Here is a 25,197-nt window from a genome sequence, read left to right as displayed (position 1 = left end):
AACAATATCGAAATCTAAAAAAAAATACCTTCAGACATATTGCATCTATAGCACTGTGTGTATAGATGCAATATGAAAAACTGAATCTATTTGATATATATAATAAAAATTACATGCAAATTATATAATAGTAAGATTATTCCTGAATGATCAGTAATTACTAATTTTCGCTGTTCTATGATGTATCATGGATCCATAAATGTGATTTGTGTTTTGTGTATTTTTAATAATATTTTGCATGGTGACCATATAATTCAGGGGATATTGATTCTATTTTATGTACAACAAAATGTGTTAAAAATGTAACAATAATAATAATTATAATAAAATCAGAAATTTAAATTACTCCTTGAAATATTTAACAATAAACAAACATTTACAATAAACAACATATATTATTACCTTCATCACTGTCATAAACATGTACCTCTGTAGATGTGGCGGAAGCTGGATACTAGGATAACAAGGTGTGCCAATGAGGCAAAAGACAATGTGAAATTCCTGAACACACTGGAGAAAGTTCTTCAACCTCTCTACATCAGTGACCCGGTATGTACAGTCAACAATTCCTTTCCATTAAGAACTTGCAATTGTTAGAATTTTTAGTATTAAATAAAGTTTTACCTCTGAGCCAAACAGTGTTTTTGTTGATGAACTGATGTTAAAGCACAAGCCAAGTATGAAAGCACCTATATCGCATACACAGCTATTTAAAGACATGTATATAAATTGTAAAGGATTCAGGCTGTAAACCAACAGTGTTGGGGGGAAAAGTATGGTCTTTTTTTTTTTTACCAAATGTAAGCAATAACAAACAAATGCAAAATTCTGAGTAGCTATTGCTATGCACTGAATACAGGAGGTCTTTGACAGGTTTTAAAATAGTCTTTTATTTGCCCCAGACTACATCACAACAAAATGATCAAAAATTGCCTATTTACTATTCACTTAGAAACAACGCTAGTATTCAATTCATAGTCCATGTACTATTCATTAGTGACCATCTTACATACTGTTTTTTTTTTAAAATAAATATGGATAATAGCCTGTTAATAGTTCAATTTTTGTACAGTAAAGTTGTTCATTACAAACTTAAGAAATACAAATTATATCAGAGCAAACAATATATTATAAATAATGTGACTATACTTGGTGTCATTTCAGGTTACCATGATGAAAAATGTGCAAAATGTCATCAGTACTATTCACATGATTTTCAGAGTTTCACTGTACTACAACACGAGTGAAACTATATCTTCACTGTTCATCAAAGTAAGTTTACTTTGTTGGGTTTTTTCATTTCATTCAAAGAACAAACATTTAAGATCCAATTCCCTTTGTACAACATGTGATACTGAAAACTCTTCTAGGTCACAAATCAGATGGTTACAATGTGCAGATCGTACATTACTGACAATGGCAAACGTCTCATATGGGACCAAGATGCTGATAACATCATCACAAAAGTGCAGGTGACTGTTACACTGTGATTAGTACACATCAGTGTTATTACAGAGGCATGACTGCAGCAGTACACAGTTTCTGCTGTTGTTAATCTTTTGTCTTTTGCAGCACTGTACCTCCTTGTACCAGGAATATAAGTCTTGTTTCCAGAAAACAAAGATGGAAACAATGGCTGCACCTGGAAAGAGGCCTTTTGAGGTTTCAGAGATGGAAATTTTTTTGAAGTTTTCCAACTTCTGCAAGCAGCTTGAAAAGGTATGGTCTATTTTAATTCCTAAAATATGTATGTCAGTCTTGTCATAATGCTTTGCCATATAACAGTAAGCATTATTTTTTTCTAGATCACACAAATAATCACAGTGTTCAAGACATTTGAATCACTTAACAAGTCCAACATTGAGGGCATTGAGATTCTAGCCAGACAGTTCAACACTATAGCCATGAATCTGAAAAGAAAGCAGTATGATATGTTGGCTCCAAGGAGTGCTGAATTTGAAGCAGATTTTGTCATGTTTACAGAGCAAATCTGTTACATTGAGGTATGTATAGTTGTGTACTCATTATGCCTAAAACATGTAGCTGCTGTTTTCCTGTGCATTGTTTAAAACAGGAAGCATCATAAGGGTTGAAGATGTTTTCTCAGAGACCTGCAAAGAATTTACATATACACAAAACCACTAATCACAGACATCACTCATTAAGACATGGCCACAACTGAAACATGATAAAGTACTAATGAAGGTTACATTTGTTACCTTTTCTACAGAACCAGCTGCAGACGTTTATGAATTCATGCTTCTCACATGTGAAGACATCTGAGCGTGCCATTCACCTGATACAGCGGTAAGTGTCTATATATGATATTTTAAGCAATGTAATATATCACTGAAAATATTATATTAGAAATATAACATTAAATACTGTAATGATTTGTTATTACTTAGTTTTTTTTAATTTTGTAGTTTCCAGAGGCTGAACATTCCCTGCATTAACGCACACGTTCCCCATCTTTTGAGTCATATTCTTCAGCGTTATGTCTCAGAAGTAGAGTTTGTGAGAAAGGTACCTATTTTATTGTTATTCGCTAATGCCATTTAAAATAAAATATAAATGCACAGATTTTGTTTTACAAACTTCCTTTGCAGCACTATGGCAACCACAAAGAGAACCCTCCACTTGCTAGGGACATGCCTCCTGTGGCTGGACGAATTGGTTGGGCCAGGCACCTCTTCAAAAAAATAGAGGAACCCATGTTACACATAAAAGTAAGGCTAGATTTCTGTCAGCAAAAATTTTAAAGCTACTAGCACTGAAAGATTTTAATGTTGCCTCACTCTGTCATCCTAAACAGGAAAACTCGGACATCCTGCTCAGTCCTCAGGGACGAAATGCAGTCAAAATGTACAATCAGACTGCAGCTTCGTTAGTAAAGTTTGAGTGTATTTACCACCAAGCATGGCTCGAGGAAGTATCGCAGATGAATCATGGTTGGCTTAAATTAAATATGCTGATAACCTTGATGGCACACCGTATCTGATTCTGTTAGTATGACTTTACTCTCTGTGTTATTCACAACAGTCTTAAATGTCGCACTGCTGGTTCGTCACCCAAAGACAGAAAAGCTAGTTGTCAACTTTGATCCTAAAGTAACTGAGGTCATACGGGAGGCAAAGTGTTTGGTGAAGATGGATCTCCTGGTTCCAAAGCAAGCCTTACATCTTCTCAACATCGAAACAAAACTCAGTGCTGATCACCATCGATTACAGGCAAGTAATAACTAGTTTTTTCACAAAATGATTATTTAACTTAATATAAAATAACTTTATATTATAGCACGATGGCACGGTGGTTAGCACTGTTTCCGCACAGCAAGAAGGTCCTGAGTTCAATTCCACCATAAGGCCGGGGTCTTTCTGTGTGGAGTTTGCATGTTCTCCCCGTGTTTGCGTGGGTTCCCTCCGGGTACTCCGGCTTCCTCCCACCGTCCAAAGACACGCAGTTTGTGGGGATAAGTTAATTGATTAATCCAAATTGCCCGTGGGAGTGAATGTGAGCTCGAATGGTGGTCTGTCTCTGTATGTTAACCCTGACAGACTGGCAACCTGTCCAGGGTGTACCCAGCCTCTCGCCCTATGACAGCTGGGATAGGCTCCAGCGCACCCTGCGACCCTGAAAAGGTTAAGCGGAAGCGAGTGGATGGATAAAACAACTTGTTGTCCTTTTTTATAGACAATTTTGGAAGATTATGAGTCCACTTGTGAGAAAATACCTGAAGACTTTTCCAGCTGGATGGCTTCAAAAATCAAAAATGTAAGTACATTACAGTAGAAGGTGCATTTTGTGGAAGAAATGTCTCAGCTGTTAAACATTGTTAGGGAACGGCAGTGCGAATATGTTTTCCACTGTTCAGGGCTCTAGACTAACTTTTTGCCACGGTTTCACTGGTGCACCTAACTTTTTACTTAGGTCCACCCAAATTTTTCAACCGCATTGCTTAACACCGCAGTTTTGCAAGTTCACTTTTTTAAAAAAAATTGCTGTCCATACAGACAATATTGATTTTTGTAAATAATTAGCTAACAATCTTGACAACACAAAGTTCTTTATTTGAGCACAGTTCTACAAGAAAGATAAGTTACTTAAAAACTGCTGGTGCTTAAAGTGCTTCACTGAACTGAAATTTAAACTTAAAACATCTCAAGATATATTAAATAAAAAGAAAATCTGAAATTAACATCTGAACAACTTGATATCTTATGGACTATCGCATGGACTATTGCAGTAACAGGCCATTGAGATGGCCAACTCCTGTAATTTGGCCTTTTTTCCCCCTTTTTTTTCAATATGTCTCTGATGACACCCATATACTGGGCGGCATCATTACGTGGGGTGTTGTGAAGAATTATTTTGGACTTGAACTTTGGAAATCAACGGAACTTCATTTTTGGCAATATTGTAGACAGTGTTAAACTTCATCATCTCGGCCTCCTCTGACGACCTGTTTGCTGCTGTCTGCCACTTAAAGGCAGTGGGGAGAGGGGAGACTTGGGCAGTGCATTTATCGCAGCATATAATGTGTTTTCTGGATACACTGTGCTTTTTCAGCATCTCAATTCAAAACGTGTTAGCACCACAAAGGCAGTATTGCCAGGGAGTTTCTTTCCGCACTCATGACAGTAAATGCAGTGCATCATGTTGTCAGATTTACTGTATCTTAGCCAGGGAAACTGGTCAAGCCACTCTCTTTGAAATGTATACACTTTCCCCCTTTTACTTTCAGTGGGCTCTGGCTTGGAGTCGATTGTATGTGGCTCATTATCTGATGCCGTCTCATGACCAGTGTTAGACATTACCCATTACCTGAGAGGTTGATGGCTCTATGTCAGAGCACTGGCTATGAATTTCAGACAGATCAGGCCTTAACTTAACGAAAAAGTTATCAATTGTTCTTTTCATCTTTTCTCATTACCCACAACTCAATCCACTTCTATCAGGCCTAGGCTACTCACCTCTCTCTATCAGCCTGCACTTTCAAATGTACATACACGTAGGCCTACAGGAATATCTGGACCACAGCCAATCAGAGAGGTCCCTCCCTTGACTATCCCCGATTGGTTACGACCATGATATGGGCATGATGTGTGTCTCTTGTTGACCACACGGAGGCTTTCAGAGTTACGAAGATTTTTTTTTTTTACTCGAGCGGCTGGTCGTACTGGTGCGACCTAGGCTTTCTTTAGTCGCACCATTGAGAAATTAGGTCTCAACCCTGCTGTTGCCATGCTTTTTAAAAAAAATTTTTTTATGGCTGTTGCATCATAATAAGCTTTAATGTCTTTGGTAACTCGCAAGGTTGAATCTGCTCTTCAACGTGGGGCAGTGCTGATCACCTGGTCATCCTTACTCCTGGACGAGTTCTTCCAAAGAGTTGACACGGCTTTGTATGAGCTCCAGCATCTTGTGAATAAGGTCTGTTTCTGTGTCATTCATTAAAATTTTCCTTATTGTGCATTTATAATAAGCAAGAACCACATTTCCTTCTTTTTCAGGTGCTAAATATTAGCAAGTTACACATTGATGATGTCCTTAAAGACATCTCAGAGACGGTGCTGACTGAGCTCTCAGATGATCCAACTTCAGTTCAGCATCTGATTGACCATAATAAGGTATGGCCACTCGTAACAAATCAAAACACAAATTTTAGATGTTTATCAACCGAAATGAATTTAATTAAATTCTTTACAATAATTTAACGATTATTCTGCTAAAGTCTTCTTCTCATTTTTAATTTGCCTTTACAAATAAGTTGTGCTTTATTCACCAAATACATATCTCAACCTCTTTTTAGAATCTTTGTAAAAAGTGGGCGAAGACATTGAATTACAAATGTAGTCATGTCAAAACAGCAATCGGAGAGCTGGATACTGTTTTAAGTGCTGTTTATGAACCAAAAGGCTACAAGACAGAGGAACCTGTGTCAGGTGATGTCAAGGCAGAGTTTTAAGTGTTGCATACAAGTGAACGCAGCAATTAAGTATTTAAATGTATTTTTTGTATTTCACACTTTCAACACTGTAGTTGGGAGGACCATGACCTTCGCAGGAGAGACACACACGATTGCTCATGAGGATGAGAGAGGGACTGCAGAAAGTTCAATGAAAGACAAAAATACTAAATTTGAAAAGGTATATTTGTCTAACAACTGTAAAACACTTCTGCTATGTGCAGTTGACCCACTGATTTGCATACAAATCTTAATTTCAAGAGTTTAAGAAGCTTTATGAATCCTTCACTGCAAGGGTACTTGATGCAGTTATCAAAACAACAAAGTCATCTCTGAACACCTTGAAAAAGAGGATTAGTTGTGCTATGTAAGTATATTTGTGTTAGTTGGTATGTGCACAGTGCAGTATCATAAGTCAAAGAGAAAGAACTCTTTCATATTTTCATCAATATACTACAGAAGTTACAAGAAATCCAAGCCTCAACCTATGATAGTTCCGCTAATAAAATCTGAAGTCCACCTGGATATACCCAACGTGGTGAGTTTCTACTTTTCTTTCAGTACATGTTCAAAGTGCAGTATTTGCATTGTAGGACAGAGAGATCTGGAATTCTTTGCAAGTTTTGTTGAACAGAAAATCTAGTTTTGATATCTGACATTTGTTATTATCAGGAAATGATTCCCACTTTAGATGAAATCCAGCAGGCCATAAATCAACTAACTGACTCTGTGTTGGAAGTTAGCAAGGGCATTGCCTGGCAGTGGGAGTACACTTCTAATGAAAGGAAGAAAACAGGTAACTCACCATCAGTATGCACATACAGGAGCAAACACACTTGATGCACAAGTTCAAAGAATGACAGCTCCTAAATTAAAGACATCCTTTATTATGAATGAAGATTGTAAATATTAAGCTTATTGTGGGGACTGTGTAAGACATGAAGGTAGTACCTTTCAGAGGTGCCTCTAACTTGCATTCTATCTGAAGGCCACTAGATGGTGATAGTTGTGGTTGCAAATGGACTTCTGGTCCAGTAGAAGTCTGTTTCCCTTTCACTCACCCATAAAATAACATTTACAAAAGTAAATGTTAAACTTAGAATGAAACTGTCAGCTGCTAGCTGTTAGCACAATCTTTGGTTGTACCTTTGACTGTTTATTTGTGTTTCTGCAGAAAAAGATCATTTATTTAACTTTGTTGTGGAACACAAGGACATCAAAAAACTCGTGGGCATTCTGAAAACAGCAATCAACTCTCAGAAGGGACAAGCAGCCAATGTTCTGAAACAGTTCAATACTTTCAGAGCGGTCTGGGAAGAGGACAAAAACGCTAAAGTCAAAGTTAGCTGTCTTTGATTTTCTTTCACCATGACATGTTCCTTGTTTTTTTCATATAGTTATATCATTATCATATCCCTTCTCTTAATTTCTACAAAGGAATTCATGGCAAGCAACCCATCCTTGATCCACATTACATCTGAAACCCAACACTATGACTCAGTTGAGCAAGAAATTCAAGCTATCAAGTCTGTTATTGCTTTTGAATCTGTTCAGTTAACAACAGGTAATTTTTATTTGTGAGGACCAGGATTGAATTCCATTCTGCTACCACTGGATAATTGGATATTTAGTGTGTTTTATTACACATGTCACATGTAGGCGGTTATTAGTTTGAGAACTGGAGGACTAATGCTAAGTTCCTTTATATACAGGTTCACTGAAAAAGGCCCTAACAGATGAGACAAAAGCCTGGAAGAAACTAATTTGCAAATACCTGAAGGAGAGGTACAAGAAGAAAATGACTGACACACACATACATTTGAACAACTACCTTATACAGCTATCACATCCTGTGGCTAATCTGGAAGATGTACGCTGTACTATGGGGGCCCTGTCTACGCTTCGAGAAGCTGAAATACAGACTGACATGACACTGATTTCCATTGAGGTATCAGTTGCTTAAGTGTATTGTGTAACTGCAGATATTTCAAAGGACTGGCAATAGCACTACACAATAAACAAAGTGATATGAACTGCTGCAGAGTACCAGTAACAACATTAAATAAAGCCCAGAAAATTTTAGTGAAAGACATTTTGAGGATGTAATTTTAAATGTATCTAACTATCTACTGTTACTACTGTTAGTTATAAATGAGAGGCCTGCGTGTTCAGAGTGAGCTAAATGTTGAACATTTAAATATAAGAATGTATTTACAGGAAGCATATGAAATTTTGACAAAATATGAAGCAGAAGAGACCAAAAGAGAAGTAGAAGAAGTGTACAGTCTGAGAGACTCGTTCACAATGCTCCAGTCTAAAGCTGTAAGTATTATCATGACATTAATGCCTATTTTGTTTGATGACTTTTTTTAAAATAAATGTGATCTTTTGTGTTGTAAATGTGATAAGCTGTGATCTTGATTTTATTTTTGATATTGACTTGTGCAGAGATCAGTGCAATATGAGCTTGTTCGTATGCAACCCAAGTTCAAACAAGACCTTCTCGAGAGCGTGGCTATCTTCCAAAAAGATGTTGACACTTATATGGAACAGTTTGATTCTGTGAGTAATCTTAAAAACTGTGTGCGGGTGGTTTTCAATAAATCAGCATATTCATATTAACCTATTCTTCATTTTGTGTCTTGTATTTCAGGAAGGCCCCTTGGTTGAAGGATTAGCTCCACAAGAAGCCAGCCGCAGGCTTCAGATCTATCAGGTGACGTTGTTAAATCGTTTAACAGTTTCAATTCTTTCAGTGTGTGAAAATCTATAATCATTCACATAAGTTAGAGGTAAATGATTACTAAATAAGAGAGAGCTGATAGGGCAAGAAAACATCAAAATCATATTTAACAAACAGTCTTGCGAGATTTAATTGTATGTTTTGTTTGCAGGCTAGATTTGAAGAGCTTTGGAGAAACTTCACCACATATACTTCTGGACAGCAGCTTCTTGGCTTACCAGTTACAGAATACAACTGTCTACACAAGAAAAGGTACATCAGCAAAAAATCAAACCTTGTTCTGTGCTAGAATAACTTTTGCATCTCTATTAATACTATGCTAAGCGTTAACATCTATCACATTATAAAATATAGTCAAACATTATGCTTCCTAATGCTTCCTTTAGAAAAGAGCTTGATCTGCTTCAAAAACTCTATGGCCTGTATGATGCAGTGATGAACAAGATTAGTGGGTACTATAAGATACCGTGGATACAAGTGGATATTGAAAAGATCAATGGCAAACTTCTGGATTTTCAGAACAGGTTGAGTATATCTGTTATTATAACTTACAGACCTAAAAATTTGTTGTGTAGTGAATGTTTTTTTTAAGAGTATTCATTTTAACAAAAGTTTATTATCCAATTTTTATAGGTGTCGGAAGCTACCCAAAGCACTAAAGGACTGGCAAGCCTTTCTTGATCTAAAAAAGACCATTGATGATTTTAATGATTCGTGTCCTCTTCTTGAAATGATGGCAAACAAGTCTATGAAACGGAGACACTGGGACCGTATTGCACAAGTGACTGGACACCATTTTGAGGTGGAGTCCAGTACGTTTACACTTGAGAACATCATGGAGGCGCCTTTGTTGACGTACAAGGACGACATTGAGGTGTGCTGGCAGATTTGACATTTATAATCTACTTCAATTTCAAGCTTATAGATTTGATTTGCTCATGTGTATGCACCATCCCAAGTTTGGCTTTTTGTATTTGTAGGACATTTGCATATCAGCTGTAAAGGAGAAGGATATTGAGGCCAAATTATCACAAGTAAAAGAGCTGTGGTCTGCTCAGACCCTGAGCTTGATGACATTTAAGAGTAGAGGAGAACTGATGCTGAAAGGAGCAGAAACATCCGAGATTCTCACCAACTTGGAGGACAGTTTGATGGTGCTAGGTTCACTGCTGAGCAACAGGTAGAAAAGAATAAACCCCGGCTTATAATTTTGTAACAGATTTTATAAACTTGATCTCCAAGAAACATTGATACTTTGGAGTAATAAAAGGGCAAGACTGCAAGACCTACCTAACTGTAACAAATCATTCAGCCCAGAAACAATAGAAGTGACAAAGATTAGTTTGGGTGTAATCATTCAAGATGTGAAATATCCACACATATTCCCATTTCTGCAATGTCTTAAAGAACTTATCAGGCTTTGTCTGCTTTGTACAGGTACAGTACCTTCCACAAAGCAGAGATCCAAGATTGGGTCTTCAAGCTTTCAACATCATCTGAGGTCATTGAACAGTGGGTTATAGTGCAAAACTTGTGGGTCTATTTGGAGGCTGTGTTTGTTGGGGGCGACATTGCCAAAGATCTGCCACAGGTATAGTTCATTAATTCTGCCCTTTGGCCTGAAAATAACAATTTTGAAAGCATCCTTAAGTAAATGCCACCATAAAAATGTTTCCGCTTGCAGGAAGCAAATCGATTTCAGAATATTGACAAGTCTTGGACTGAAATCATGCGGCGAGCACAAAAGGTCCCAAATGCTGTGGAGTGCTGTGTAGGTGATCCCTCTCTGAGAGAAAAGCTTCCGGATCTTCAGAAACAACTAGAGCTCTGTCAGAAATCTCTTGCAGGGTAATTTTTTTGGCACCATCCTTGTTTTAGTTTGCATCTTTCTGTTGGTTGCAACAGTGGAGGGTAAAAAGAAAATCAGAAAAGTAGTTCAGTCTCTAAAAAAATGTACATGACATTATTTAACTATTTAGTTAATTAGCTTTTTACTAAAGCACTTTTTATGCAGTATAATTACTCCAGGTTTTATCTTCGCCTCCTTTTCTTCCCCTTTTTGTCCTTTTGTCACCCACAGATGCTTTGCAATAAAAAGAAAAGCATTGAATAAATGGGCCCCATAATTATAACAATACTTCTGTGTTCAATGTGTACACTGCAGATAATATGATCTTGTTTCACAGGTATCTTGAGAAAAAGAGACTCTTGTTTCCACGGTTCTTCTTTGTGTCTGATCCTGCCCTTTTGGAAATCCTTGGACAAGCCAGTGATTCTCACACAATTCAGGTCAGAACATTCACTGCCACTGTAAGAAAATTAAATTTAAATAAAAAGTATAAAACAATGTAATCATACTGCTGCTGCAAAAGGCCTAATTTGTTTGTCTGCGTAGATATGTTAAAATCTCATGTTAGCAAATAAGAAATACAATTTAAATTTGGAGTTTTCATGGGCAAAGAATGAGACGATCAGGATAGAAATATTAAGAAAATGGTTTGTGTATTGAAATCTGATTTCTTGGGTTTTGTTTATTTTTTTCTCTCTCTTTTTTTTCTTTTGGGTTTTTGATTTTGGGTAAAATAGCAAAAATAATTGTAGATGCATTTGTTTTTCAGGCACATCTTCTTGGAGTGTTTGACAATGTAAAAGAAGCTGAGTTTCACACAACAGAATATGACAAGATCATAGCTGTTATTTCACAAGAAGGGGAGAAACTGCCGGTATTTAATGCTATTTGCATTTTCAGTTTAGAGCTGTAATACAACTATATGTTGAATTGCATTTGTTATGTTTAGTGCAAATAACTTTTGCAAGCGGTCAACAGAGTCAAATTCAAATTAAAGTTAAATTTATATCAGATTGCTATTTTCTACAGACAAGAGTAGGGTACAATAAATAGATATTCAAAAAGAATAAGGTTCAATTGAGGCTGACAGTAAATATTTTTCCAATTTTTATCACAGGTGTGGTACAACATAGCAAATGTGTTTCTGTGTTTTCAGCTAGAGAGTCCTGTAATGGCTCAGGGAGAAGTTGAGATCTGGCTTACGAAGCTTTTGGTGCAACAACAGGCTTCACTGCACTCTGTTATCAGAGCTGCAGATCTAGAGATAGACGATGAGGAGTTTAATCTTCTTGCTTTTCTCAACAAATTTCAAGCACAGGTAGGAAGACTGAATTGTGGCTGTTAGTAAAATCTTTTTCAGTTTTTAAAATATTTTGTTCATTTAAGTGTAACAGAGATTTTTTTTCTTCCATCTGTAATACCAACCACCATTTAGTAGTGTTTAAAGGGATTCAAGATTTTAAAGATTTGAGACGTTACTCTCTATAAGATGAAACTATCCAGAAACATGACTGTTTGTTTTCATGTCACATTTCCTTCTTGCCTTTATCAGTGGCAGAGGCAGCTTAACAGATCTCATGGTTCTTTTTCATTCTTTTTCCAACGTTTGTAAAATAACAAGTTTGGATATCTTTGACAGTAGTACCTTTCATGTAGCATCATATTTCTACCACTTTACCTGTATGTACTATACATGACGCATCTTTTCGTGTATTGTTTGATTCGTACTTTTTAGGTGGGCTTGCTGGGAATCCAAATGATTTGGACAAGAGATGCAGAGAAGGCCCTGCACCATACAGAAGATGACAAGCACATCATGCCTCTTACCCAAAAGAAATTACTGAGTCTGCTCACTACACTCATCAAGCAAACAACCTGTGACCTCAGCAAATTTGACAGAGTCAAATATGAGACACTTGTCACAATTCATGTGCACCAGACTGATATATTTAATGACCTAGTAAGTTTTTTATTTTTTTTTTATTTTTGGATAAATGCTACTTGTCCACATCTACTATCACAGATAACTTTTTATTATTAAACTGTTATGTTCAACCATTTCTCTTCATGTCCTGCTTTTTCCTCAGGTGAAAAAGCGTATAAAATCTGTAGGCGACTTCGAATGGCTGAAGCAGAGCAGGTTTTACTTCAGGGGCTACCTGGATAAGGTCATTGTGTCTATTACTAATGTTGACTTCATTTATCAGAATGAGTTTCTAGGCTGTACTGATCGTCTGGTCATCACTCCACTGACAGACAGGCAAGCAAATAATGAGATTTTGTTAATTACTTTTTATATAGATTTAATTACTAAGGTACATTCATTAACTCCTTCTTGTTTACCTAGGTGCTACATCACACTAGCCCAAGCTCTAGGTATGAGTATGGGAGGAGCCCCTGCAGGACCGGCTGGAACTGGGAAAACTGAAACTACCAAAGACATGGGTCGCTGTCTTGGCAAGTATGTTGTAGTGTTCAACTGCTCTGACCAGATGGACTTCAGAGGACTTGGAAGGATTTATAAAGGTATCCTAAGCAATTAATCAAATTATCAGATATCTTAGAAAATTTATTGTGTAGCATTTTCAGTGGGAGAAACATTTCATCTCTCACCCAAGTGACTTCTTCGGTCTTGACATCCAGGTGAGCCGAATCAATTTTCTGGGATTTCCTTACCTGGATTAATAAGATTGGAACAGATTTCATTTTATCTTATGCTGCTCATAGAAAGATTTTGGTTCTAGGTTCAAATCTACGAGCGTCTTCAGTTGTGTGTGCATGTTCTGTTACTCAGATTTTCCAGCTTCTTTTCACATTCCAAAAATATGCACATTTGGTAAATTGTTCATTCTTTTTCAGGCCTCGCGCAGTCAGGGTCCTGGGGTTGTTTTGATGAGTTCAACAGAATCGACCTGCCAGTGCTCTCTGTTGCTGCTCAGCAGATCTACATAGTTCTGACGGCACGCAAGAACCAGAAGAGCACATTTATTTTTACTGATGGAGACACTGTGGATCTGAATCCAGAGTTTGGCCTGTTTATCACTATGGTAAGATACAGGATTTATATGTTTACTAGGCAGCAGATGTTTAGTATGAATATAATAAAACATGTTGTCACTCAATACATAGAATCCCGGATATGCCGGTCGTCAGGAACTTCCTGAAAATTTAAAAGTGCAATTCAGGACAGTTTCTATGATGGTGCCAGACAGACAGGTTGGTAAAGGTTAGTTTTGTTAAGGAGAAATATTATCTTTTTTGTTTAACTTCTAACCATTTGTTTTCACTATTACCTTTGACAGATCATCATGAGAGTTAAGCTAGCCAGTTGTGGATTCAATGAAAACATCATCTTAGCCCAGAAGTTTTTTGTTCTTTATAAACTGTGTGAAGAACAACTTACAAAACAGGTAATAATCATGTGGCCAGTTTAGTTCCTATAATAAGTAATTATTAACCCTCTGAAGCTAAGCTCTTGCTTTGTTAGGTCCACTATGACTTTGGCCTGAGGAACATCCTGTCCGTGTTACGAACACTTGGGGCTGCTAAAAGAGCACGGCCTGATGACACAGAGTCCAGCATTGTCTTGAGAGTGCTGCGTGACATGAATCTGTCTAAACTGGTATGACACAAACCTAGTGCTAAAGGACAGCAGTCAAATATTTGACAGTAATGTATATATATATATATATATATATATATATATATATATATATATATATATATATATATATATATATGTATATGTATGTAATGTGCGTGTGTTTCAGGTGGATGAGGATGAGTCACTTTTCCTCAGTCTCATCAATGACCTGTTCCCTGGTATCCAGCTGGATAGTAGCACATATGCTGAACTTCAGGCAGCTGTTGCCCATCAAGTGCAGTCAGCCGGTATAATCAACCATCCTCCCTGGAATCTCAAGCTTGTTCAGGTACCATCTGCATGTTTATCTGCTGTTGTTATTTGGATTTTGTTTGGAAATAACTCTTTCTTACTGATACATCACTATCAGCTTTATGAGACTTCACGAGTGCGCCATGGGCTGATGACTTTAGGACCAAGTGGAGCTGGGAAGACCACAGTCATCAACATTCTCATGCGAGCTATGACTGAATGTGGATACCCGCATAGGGAGATGCGCATGAACCCCAAAGCAATCACTGCTGCACAGATGTTTGGTCGTCTTGATGCAGCCACCAATGATTGGACAGATGGGATATTTTCCACACTATGGAGGAGGACACTCAAAGCTAAGAAAGGTTTATGATACAATATTTAATGAATATTCGCACACACACACACAGATATATATATATATTTTCATTTCTTTAAAATGTGAACACTTCAGGGGAGTTCATATGGATTGTGCTTGATGGTCCTGTCGACGCCATATGAATTGAGAATCTTAATTCTGTGTTGGATGATAACAAAACACTGACCTTGGCTAATGGTGACCGCATCACAATGTCACCATGTTGCAAGTTGGTGTTTGAGGTGCACAACATGGATAATGCCTCCCCTGCTACAGTGTCCCGGGTGGGTATGGTCTTCATGAGCTCATCAGCTCTCAGTTGGAAACCCATACTCAGGGTAGGCTTGTTTTTTGAAATTTTCCATTCAAAAACTGTTTGGAGAAAAGAATCAGTGCTGCTGTTACAATACTGTATTCAGATGGAATGTGGCCTTTATGTTTTAGGGATGGGCTAACAAGCGCAATGCAAAAGAGGCAGAAAGTATTTTAAGTTTATATGACAAGATATTTGAGGATGCTTACTTGTATATGAAGCAGAACCTTAAACCCAAAATGGAGCTTTTGGAGTGTAACTATATTATGCAGGTATGTATTCTGACAAATGAGAAGAAATTGATGATGCTTCTAAATTAATTAGAAATATTGAATTGTCTCATTATGTTCCACCTTCAGTCTGTGAATCTGCTGGAAGGCCTCCTCCCAACCAAGGAGACAGGAGGCTTTGCTGGTAGCAAACACCTTGAGCGTCTCTTTGCCTTCTGTCTGATGTGGAGCCTTGGAGCCATTTTGGAGTTAGATGATAGAGACAAACTAGAGACTTACATCAGAGGTCATGAAAGCAATATTGATGTTCCTCCAACACGGCCAGGGGAAACTGTGTTTGAGTACATGATTGGCACAAATGGTAAAAACATTTTATACAGTACATAAAACCCCTATGCTGTCTTTTGCATTTTGAAATGTAATTACTATAAGAGCTTCATCTTTTATTTCAGGTGATTGGTGTCATTGGAACAACCATGTGGGTGATTATATCTATCCAACTGACCATTTGCCTGACTACACTTCTATTCTTGTTCCCAATGTGGATAACACAAGAACCTCTTTCTTGCTGGATACCATTGCTAAACAACACAAGGTCTCCTTTAAAATATGAATATTAAATAAAAGAGCATATGTTTATCCTTGGTATGTACTTCTGTTACAGTTAAATTTTGTGTATAAATAGGCTGTGCTGCTCATTGGAGAACAAGGAACTGCTAAAACTGTGATGATAAAAGGCTACACAAAAAAATATGATCCTGAAACAGACCTATCAAAGACGCTGAACTTCTCATCTGCAACAGAACCCCTAATGTTTCAGGTAAAATGTAACCTATAAAATGTTCTTTATATTTATCTTTATCAAATTCTATATGGCTTTTTGTTAGTTAAAGCTTTTTTATATACATACATATACAGCGAACAGTGGAAAGTTACATTGAGAAAAGAATTGGCAGCACCTATGGACCCCCAGGAGGACGCAGGATGACAGTCTTTATTGATGATATAAACATGCCAGTTGTCAATGAATGGGGAGATCAGGTATTTATATATACATGTATTATATATATATATATTTATTTTACAAAATACACAAAACAGCAAATATACTGTTTACTATTTCATGTTGCTTCCAGTCTTAGTAAAGTTTGATTTAGACTTCTCTGGGAAATCTACATCATAACTTAGGACATAACCAAAAACCTTCAATGCCATTCAGTAATTTCTGGCTGCATTGATCCAACATTTTTCGAGGGTGCATGTCAGGTTATGTGGAAGGTTACGGTGTAGATTTTCCACTGAACAGTAATTCAGGCATAACTCCTTTATATAACTTTCCAAACCAGATCACCAATGAGATAGTTCGACAGATGATGGAAATGAGTGGCATGTACAGTCTGGACAAACCAGGAGACTTCTCCACTATTGAAGATGTGCAGATACTTGCTGCCATGATTCACCCTGGTGGTGGGAGAAATGACATCCCTCAAAGACTCAAGAGGCAGTTTACTGTCTTTAACTGTACTCTGCCATCAAATAGTTCAATTGATAAGATCTTTGGTAAGTACCTCAAAATTTGTTTCCCCTCATTACTAGTTGTATTAACAAATAGATTATTTTGATGCAATTTTTTTTGTAGGTATAATTAGTGGTGGTTACTTCCATGAATGCAGAAAATTCAAGCAGAGCATTTCAGATATGGTTAAGCATCTTGTATCTGCTGGGAGGATTTTATGGCAGTGGACAAAGGTAACTACTTAAAAGATGATGTGAACAGATTATAAAAGTGGATGTATTAATAAAGACATCTTATTCAATGATTTCACATTGAAGGTAAAAATGCTTCCCACACCATCCAAGTTCCACTACATTTTCAATTTGAGAGATTTGTCTCGGATCTGGCAAGGGATGTTAAACATCAAGGCAGAGGAGTGTCATGATATACCTACCCTCTTGGCTCTTTTCAAGAGTGAATGTACAAGGGTGATTGCTGACAGGTAAAGTTCTCACATCCATCAAATCACTTTATAAGCAGAACAAAGATGCTAAAATTGAAACATCATTTTGCTGTAGGTTTATTTGCTCAGAGGACAGAGAGTGGTTTGAGAAGGGTGTATCCCGGGTGATCCAAGAGCATGTTGATCCTAGCCTTGTCCCAAAACTTCATCCTGAGCCATACTTTGTGGACTTTCTCCGCGATGCACCTGAGCCAACTGGAGAAGAAGGGGAGGATGCGTGTTTTGATGCCCCTAAAATTTATGAACTGGTAAAAGATTTGTATTTATAACTACAGTGCAATATTGATACAGTTGAACATTGATATAGAAAGCTGTCATACTAATCAGAAAGAAAACTCTCACTTTTTCAGGTGCCAAATTTCAAGTTCTTATCAGAGAAACTAATGATGTATCAGACTCAACACAATGAGATCATAAGAGGCTCGACTCTGGATCTGGTTTTCTTCACAGATGCAATGACTCATCTCGTCAAGGTCAGACTACAAGCCCAACGAATACATTTCCTTTATATCTGGCTACAATTAATGCTGATTTATTCCAATGCTTTAGATCTCACGGATAATTCGAACTGACCAAGGAAATGCCCTGCTTGTGGGTGTCGGAGGATCAGGTAAACAGAGCCTTACACGGCTAGCCTCATTCATAGCTGGATACCACGTCTTCCAGATCACATTGACCAGGTAAGAACAGAAAAACTAAACCTTCAGTTCAGGTGAATTTAATGGTATCAATATGGTGCCAATTCACAACAGTTACCTCATGCTGCTTATATTATAAGTTAAAGTCCTTATACCACTGGCTCTCAAACTGGGTGCCCTGGAGCCCCAGGAATCCACAAGCCATAGATTGAGGGTCAAAAGCATGATGAAAACACATGGTTGCACCTGGCATGTTATGGCATGTAAACACATGTGCATCATCTGGGGTTTAGCTAATTAGCAGAATTTATAGTGTTTGTCTTCTTATTAGAACATACAACATGACCAATTTCCTGGATGACCTGAAAGTGCTGTATAGGACAGCTGGGGCTGAAGGCAAAGGCATCACCTTTATCTTTACTGATAATGATATCAAGAATGAGGCCTTCCTTGAGTACCTCAACAATGTTCTTTCATCTGGAGAGGTGGGGATCTTTAAAAAATATCAGATATATTTAAATCCACAAAAATCCACTTTGATCCAAGCTGAAAGTCAAAATTTAGACCATGTAATTAAAAACTGCCACGTTTGTGGCCATATTTGGTCCAGATGACTTCATAGTGAATTGACTGTTTGCAGGTTTCCAATCTTTTTGCTAAAGATGAGATCCAAGAGATCACCCAGAAGCTAATACCTGTGATGAAAAAGGAGTTTCCTCGTATTCCACCAACTTTTGACAACCTTTACGAGTATTTTATTTCACGGTCAAGAAAGAATCTCCATGTTGTTCTTTGCTTCTCACCGGTACGTCAAAGATTTGTATGCTTGTTTCACAAAAGCAGTGACTCAGATGTTGGGACTTTGTATTCTTTGTTCACCTGTATTGTTTATAATATTACATTAAAGATACACAAAGACATATTTGTATGAGTCTGTGGTGAAGCACATTTTGTCTCACAACCTTGACAGGTGGGACCGAAGTTTCGCTCCCGGTCTCTGAAGTTTCCAGGGTTGATTTCTGGCTGCACGATGGACTGGTTCACCCCTTGGCCAAATGAGGCTTTGGTGGCTGTATCCAATTATTTCTTGTCTGAGTTTAATATGGTTTGTTCTGCTGAAGTCAAAGCGTCTGTGGTGACGGCTATGGGAACATACCATGACAAAGTATCTGTCACATGTGAAAGCTACTTTGAGAGGTAGAAAACACAGATGATATTTTTATGTTGTTACATTTAAATGATTTTATATTCATGTATGTAATTTAAATTTTTCTTTTATTTGTATATAATTTGTATTTTACATCAATGCAGCATTGTATCTATTATCTTTTAGATTCCGAAGACGAACTCACGTTACCCCTAAATCCTACCTCTCTTTTATAAATGGTTACAAAACGTTGTACACTGAAAAGTATAACAGCATCAACATACTATCAGAATGCATGAATGTTGGTAAGAAAATTCAATAGGAAATCTGTAGATGGCATGTATGGATTACTTTGCAAAGATTATTCAGGAAAAAGGGGTTTTCAAATTGTTATTGTTTTCCAGGGTTGGAGAAACTAAAAGAGGCTAGTGAGTCTGTGGCTCAGCTATCCAAAGAACTAAAAGTAAAGGAAAAAGAGCTTGCTGTAGCATCTGTCAAAGCTGACAAGGTAAATAATACATAGTGGTTCCTGTGACACCCCCCCCAAAAAATGCACAACTTATAGACATAATGTTATGTGTATTATGTATATATTTTACACATTTTATAACTCTTGTTTTACGTTTACATAGGTGTTGGCAGAGGTAACAGTCAGTGCTGAAGCTGCTACAATTGTAAAGAATGAGGTCCAAGTTGTGAAGGATAAAGCCCAGACAATTGTGGAGGGGATTGGAAAAGAGAAAATTGTTGCTGAAGCTAAACTAGAGGCTGCTAAACCAGCTTTAGAAGAGGCTAAAGCCGCACTGAATGTGAGACCTCTGTGATTACTTTTTACATACACAAGTACTTCTCTCATATATACTGTATGTACACAGTACATATACTTTAAATGTTTTACAGACCATAAAGCCAACTGATATTGCCACTGTGAGAAAATTAGCCAAGCCGCCACATCTGATTATGCGGATCATGGACTCCTGCCTTCTCTTGTTTCAAAAGAAGTTAGACTCTGTCTCCATTGATCCTGAACGACAGTGTCTTAAGCCATCGTGGGCAGAAGCACTGAAGGTAACAAAAACGTTTCTTATAAAAACTCACTAAATGGAGTTATTTTCCAGCAAAATATTTAAGGCTGAAAAATTAGGAGAAACATTTTGCAACCAATTAGCTTAATTAGCTTAATTGGTAACAAATCAATTAGATGATTTGACAGCAGTGTTCCTCAATATAGATAGACTGAATAGCTCATCATCTACAGTACATAAAATTATTGCACGATTATGAAAATCTTGAGAAATCTGTGTGCAAAGGGCAAGTCTAAAAATCAATATGATACAGTTTGTTTAAAAACAGGCATAATTATGTCATGGAAAACACCACAGGGGCTTAGGTACTGTCAGTTAAGAACAGTTCACCATGCCTGCATGTCTGCACATGATGCAGTAACATTGCTGTCGTCCCTGGGCTAAATCCTGTTTAAAAGTGGAAAACTATTCTGTAATCAGTTGAACTGAAATTTGAAAATCTTTGGAAAACATGGACACTGCATCCTCATCCTCATACCTCTATCACAACAGCATGGCTTTGTGCTGAATCCTTCATTTTTTAAATGGTATATTTCTCACTTTAAACATCTGATGTTTTCTGTAGTCTCCTGAGAATAAAATATAGGTTTATGAGAGTTGCACATCACTGAATGCTATTTTATTTGATACCTTTGCCATATGTTTGTGTCCTCTTTTAGCTTATGAGTGCTGCTGGTTTCATGACGTAGCCTCCAACATTTCCAGAAAGACAAAATTAATGAGGAATCAGTAGAACTGCTACAGCCTTACTTTGATATGGAAGATTACACAATGGAAAATGCAAAGAAGGTGTGTGGTAATGTAGCTGGTCTGCTAGCATGGACCCGGGCTATGTCCACATTCTTTGGGATCAACAAAGAAGTGCTGCCACTTAAGGTGATGTTAATGCTCAATGTGACTGAGAGACACAATTTGTTTACGAAGTAGATCTGACATGGGACTGTTGCACTTATATTGTTAAGCTTTCTTCTTTCAGCCCCTTTGAGTCTGTAATTTAGAGGTCAATATTTTTTAATCCTAGCTTCTAGCTCATAGCCTTTTTATATTAGTTAGTATGTGTAATGAAACTTCTGTGCCTCATATGATTTTTGTGAATCTCAGTGTCTTTTATCTTTCTCCAGGCTAACCTAGCTGTTCAAGAAAACCGACTAAGAATTGCAAATAATGAGCTAATGAATGCAGAGGCTCAGCTTGCTGAGAAGCAAGCAGAGTTTGACAAAGTCAAGGCCAAATGTGATGCTGCTATGAAAGAAAAACAGGTGCAGTACACCCTGATAAATGTTATTAATATTGCATAAACCTTTATGTAGAATTTGAAATTGTAGATCATTCAAGGTTTTGTCTTTTTTAGGACCTGCTGGATGATGCTGAGAAATGCAAGAATAAAATGCAGGCTGCATCTGCACTTATTGATGGACTTAGTGGAGAGAAAGTTCGCTGGACAGAGCAGAGCAAAGAATTTAAATCACAGATAAACAGGTAGGTTACAAAGAAAATCACATTTTATATTGAAATATTGTATTAGGAAGGGACTGTTTTTCATGTCTGCATGTTTGCTTGCAGTTTTGCAGTGTATTGATTGGGGTAGAATAATAATGAGGCAAGTTGCTTCTGTTCTTCTTGGCAGACTGGTGGGTGACGTGCTGCAGCTCACTGGTTTCTTGTCTTATTGCGGGCCGTTCAACCAGAGTTTCCGTGACATGCTGCTGAAGGACATCTGAGAGGCAGAGCTCAAGAGTAATAAAATCCCTTTTACAGAAAATCTCAACATCATTTCTGCCCTAGTGGACCCTCCCACTGTAAGAACAAAATAAATCTAATTCTGCATATCTACTAGCATCTCAAAGGATATTTGTGACTTATTAAAGACTTTTATCATCCTATTTTTGTTTAAGATAAGTGAGTGGAACCTTCAGGGACTCCCTGGAGATGACCTGTCTGTGCAGAATGGTATCATTGTCTCAAAAGCAACAAGATATCCCCTCCTCATTGATCCCCAGACTCAGGGAAAGGCTTGGATAAAGAAAAAAGAAATGGCCAATTCACTCCAAGTACTTTGTCGATTACAACAAACTTTTAACAAACTTGGTTGTTTTAGTTATGCATCTTATGGAGGCAAGCTGTCTTGTCTTTTCAGGTCACATCACTGAAGCACAAGTTCTTTCGTAATCATTTGGAAGACTCTCTTTCTTTGGGAAATCCACTGCTCATTGAAGATATAGCTGAGGATCTGGATCCTGTGCTGGACAATGTCCTTGAGAAAAACTTCGTCAAATCTGGGACAAGTTTCAAGGTAAACATCAAACCATTAACATTCAACAATCTTTACGTCTACTTCTTTAAACCATGCTGTCTCATAAATCGGATTTGTTTAGGTCAAAGTGGGAGACAAAGAAGTAAATGTAATGGATGGTTTCCAACTCTATATAACCACCAAGCTGCCCAATCCAGCATATTCCCCAGAAGTCAGTGCCAAGACTTCCATCATTGATTTCACTGTTAACATGAAGGGTCTAGAGAACCAGCTGCTTGGTCGTGTTATCCTCAGAGAGAAACAGGTCAGTGGGAAACAGTCTCCCCTCACATTGGTTAGTGGTAGAAAATGTACTAATGAATTGTGAAAATCAGTGCATTTTTTTAATGTGTTTGATGAAAAGTTATTTCAGTACCGTGCATGTAATATTGATGGGGCATTTGGTTACACAGAAATTTTACAATTATTTATTTAATAGGAATTAGAAGCCGAAAGACTAAAGCTAATTAAAGATGTGACTGCTAATAAGAGAAAAATGCAAGAGCTGGAAGACAACCTGCTGTACAAACTCAGCAGTACTAAGGGTAATCCTGTTTCTTCTGTATGTTAACGTCTAAGACATACTTGTATTTTATTTACTGCTCTATTAAAAAGCTGTTTCTGTGTGATTAAAGGTTCTTTAGTTGATGACGACTCCATGATCGGCATTCTGACTACAACTAAGCAAACCGCAGCAGAAGTTAGTGCAAAGCTCAGTGTTGCAGCAGAAGCAGAGGTGAAGATCAATATAGCTCAAGCAGAATATCGTCCTGTTGCCTCTCGAGGCAGCATCCTTTACTTCCTCATCACAGAGATGAGCATGGTTAATGTCATGTACCAGACGTCCCTGAGTCAGTTCCTCAAAGTCTTTGACCTGTCACTGGAAAGGTATGTTTTCACCAGTACCAGTTTATATACTGAAAAATGTGTGTCTCTTATGAAGTATGAAGCATAAGGCTTTGATAAAATTCACATTAGAGTAAGTATGGCTTACTCTAACAGTAAGGTAAGAGTAAGCAAGTAAGAGTCTACTTACTCTTACTGTGAATTTGTTTTTGCAGGTCTGAAAAGTCCCCAAAAACTCAGAAGCGAATTGCAAACATCATTGAATATCTGACTTTTGAGGTGTTCAGATACACCGTCAGAGGCTTGTATGAAAACCACAAGTTCATCTTTACCCTTTTGCTGGCCCTCAAGATTGACATACAGAATAACAAAATAGAGCACAACAAATTTCAGGTTCTTATTAAAGGTGAGGTCATCGGCACTTCCAGGAAATGTAATTTTGCACCTTTCTGTTATTGCTATAAAACATGATGAGCTCATTAAATGTCTAAATAGGTGGAGCGGCTCTGGACCTGAAGACCTGCCCCTCAAAACCATTCAGTTGGATCTTGGATATGGTATGGCTAAACTTGGTGGAGCTCAGCAAATTGCCACAATTCACAAACATTGTAAAGCAGGTGAGGCTACTTTCCACAGATCATAAATCTGAGGTTTCTGCTGTTGTGTACTTACAGAATTAATATTGATATATTTTATAGGTGTCTCAAAGTGGAAAACATTGGAAAGCTTGGGTCAGTCTTGATGCACCAGAAGAAGGTGTCATTCCAGATGGATACAACTCTCTTGATGTTTTCCATAAACTCTTGTTGATAAGGTTGGATTGTCCTGCTGGTCTTTTTATGTGGTTGTGTTTTTAAATACACATACATACACAAGACAATAACCATATAAGTTTGGGGTTTTTTTCCCACAGGTCCTGGTGCCCTGACCGTACCTTGTCTCAGGCTGTAAAATATGTGGGAGATTCTTTGGGCATGAGGTTTGCTGAGCCTGTCATCTTGAACCTTCACAGCACATGGGAGGAAAGTGACCCTCGCACCCCTTTAATTTGCTTCCTTTCTATGGGTTCAGATCCCACAGAGCAAATTGAAGCACTAGCTAAGAAACTTCAACTTAGTGAGTTTGACTAAACCATAAAACAACACTACAACCTTTAGTTTGCAGTTTTAACTTAGAAGATGATTTGTCATTGCATTGTTTCATCCTACAGAATGTAGTGCGATTTCCATGGGACAAGGACAAGAGGTGCATGCAAGGAAGCTTGTTAAGACATCAATGATAGAGGTGTGAATACAATTCAATGAAGAGCATGATCCTTTCATTTTAGCACATGAGTTTTTGTTTTCCAGTTGCTAATCATCTCCCTCCCTGCTCATGCACAAATTTGCTGACCTGTTTGTGTCTGCTCTCAGATATACTGCTTGTTGAGTAATGTTCTATCAGATAGAGTATTAAAGAAGAGCTTTACGATATCCAATCACATTGTACTATAACCCTAATAATGGCTGAGTATTTCACCTAATCTGTCGTCTCTGTACCTGGATACGTATAGGGAGGCTGGGTGTTACTGCAAAACTGTCACCTGGGCTTGGAGTTTATGGATGAGCTGCTCGAAACTATCACAGCTGCAGACACCATGCACAATACTTTTAGAGTGTGGATCACCACAGAGCCACACAATCGATTCTCCATCACACTTTTACAGGTGACATTTGACAAAGCTTTTGTATGCTGCAGCACTTCATTTATTACTTCCCATCTTGACCCGATGCTGTGTACAAGCTTAAAGCAAATATTTCTCAACCCTTTACCTC

General features: G+C 37.6%; 1 pseudogene across 1 annotated transcript in view; it reads left to right on the top strand.

Annotated features, from left to right (window-relative positions):
• Positions 1–25,197, top strand: part of LOC146367892 (dynein axonemal heavy chain 8-like) — a 42,512-nt pseudogene that overhangs the window by 13,415 nt on the left and 3,900 nt on the right. Inside the window, exons 9-84 of the transcript XR_014797554.1 lie at positions 436–549; positions 1,165–1,272; positions 1,371–1,472; positions 1,573–1,719; positions 1,806–2,003; positions 2,231–2,307; positions 2,427–2,526; positions 2,610–2,729; positions 2,816–2,951; positions 3,043–3,230; positions 3,694–3,774; positions 5,317–5,433; positions 5,514–5,630; positions 5,813–5,945; positions 6,043–6,149; positions 6,232–6,335; positions 6,428–6,506; positions 6,641–6,764; positions 7,143–7,309; positions 7,406–7,532; positions 7,681–7,916; positions 8,186–8,290; positions 8,417–8,530; positions 8,622–8,684; positions 8,863–8,963; positions 9,098–9,235; positions 9,345–9,585; positions 9,692–9,891; positions 10,149–10,302; positions 10,396–10,559; positions 10,898–11,000; positions 11,330–11,434; positions 11,717–11,878; positions 12,296–12,520; positions 12,648–12,820; positions 12,908–13,086; positions 13,420–13,607; positions 13,690–13,776; positions 13,863–13,970; positions 14,048–14,182; positions 14,331–14,492; positions 14,574–14,820; positions 14,910–15,151; positions 15,258–15,398; positions 15,486–15,717; positions 15,809–15,951; positions 16,042–16,176; positions 16,275–16,397; positions 16,703–16,916; positions 16,996–17,105; positions 17,190–17,353; positions 17,430–17,622; positions 17,725–17,847; positions 17,924–18,054; positions 18,344–18,497; positions 18,653–18,817; positions 18,983–19,209; positions 19,346–19,464; positions 19,564–19,667; positions 19,792–19,968; positions 20,060–20,227; positions 20,904–21,120; positions 21,366–21,503; positions 21,596–21,723; positions 21,872–22,043; positions 22,140–22,295; positions 22,382–22,537; positions 22,620–22,802; positions 22,977–23,082; positions 23,173–23,425; positions 23,599–23,789; positions 23,879–24,000; positions 24,082–24,197; positions 24,297–24,499; positions 24,594–24,667; positions 24,936–25,088. The product of XR_014797554.1 is annotated as a dynein axonemal heavy chain 8-like (transcript). The remainder of the gene's footprint in view (positions 1–435; positions 550–1,164; positions 1,273–1,370; positions 1,473–1,572; positions 1,720–1,805; positions 2,004–2,230; positions 2,308–2,426; positions 2,527–2,609; positions 2,730–2,815; positions 2,952–3,042; positions 3,231–3,693; positions 3,775–5,316; positions 5,434–5,513; positions 5,631–5,812; positions 5,946–6,042; positions 6,150–6,231; positions 6,336–6,427; positions 6,507–6,640; positions 6,765–7,142; positions 7,310–7,405; positions 7,533–7,680; positions 7,917–8,185; positions 8,291–8,416; positions 8,531–8,621; positions 8,685–8,862; positions 8,964–9,097; positions 9,236–9,344; positions 9,586–9,691; positions 9,892–10,148; positions 10,303–10,395; positions 10,560–10,897; positions 11,001–11,329; positions 11,435–11,716; positions 11,879–12,295; positions 12,521–12,647; positions 12,821–12,907; positions 13,087–13,419; positions 13,608–13,689; positions 13,777–13,862; positions 13,971–14,047; positions 14,183–14,330; positions 14,493–14,573; positions 14,821–14,909; positions 15,152–15,257; positions 15,399–15,485; positions 15,718–15,808; positions 15,952–16,041; positions 16,177–16,274; positions 16,398–16,702; positions 16,917–16,995; positions 17,106–17,189; positions 17,354–17,429; positions 17,623–17,724; positions 17,848–17,923; positions 18,055–18,343; positions 18,498–18,652; positions 18,818–18,982; positions 19,210–19,345; positions 19,465–19,563; positions 19,668–19,791; positions 19,969–20,059; positions 20,228–20,903; positions 21,121–21,365; positions 21,504–21,595; positions 21,724–21,871; positions 22,044–22,139; positions 22,296–22,381; positions 22,538–22,619; positions 22,803–22,976; positions 23,083–23,172; positions 23,426–23,598; positions 23,790–23,878; positions 24,001–24,081; positions 24,198–24,296; positions 24,500–24,593; positions 24,668–24,935; positions 25,089–25,197) is intronic.

The sequence above is a fragment of the Perissodus microlepis genome, chromosome 18 (genome assembly GCF_051167445.1).
Source record: "Perissodus microlepis isolate ML-2025 ecotype Zambia chromosome 18, ASM5116744v1, whole genome shotgun sequence".
Classification (NCBI taxonomy): Eukaryota; Metazoa; Chordata; class Actinopteri; order Cichliformes; family Cichlidae; genus Perissodus; species Perissodus microlepis.
The sequence above is the reverse complement of the archived record's forward strand: the minus strand, read 5'-3'. Positions and strand labels throughout refer to the sequence as shown.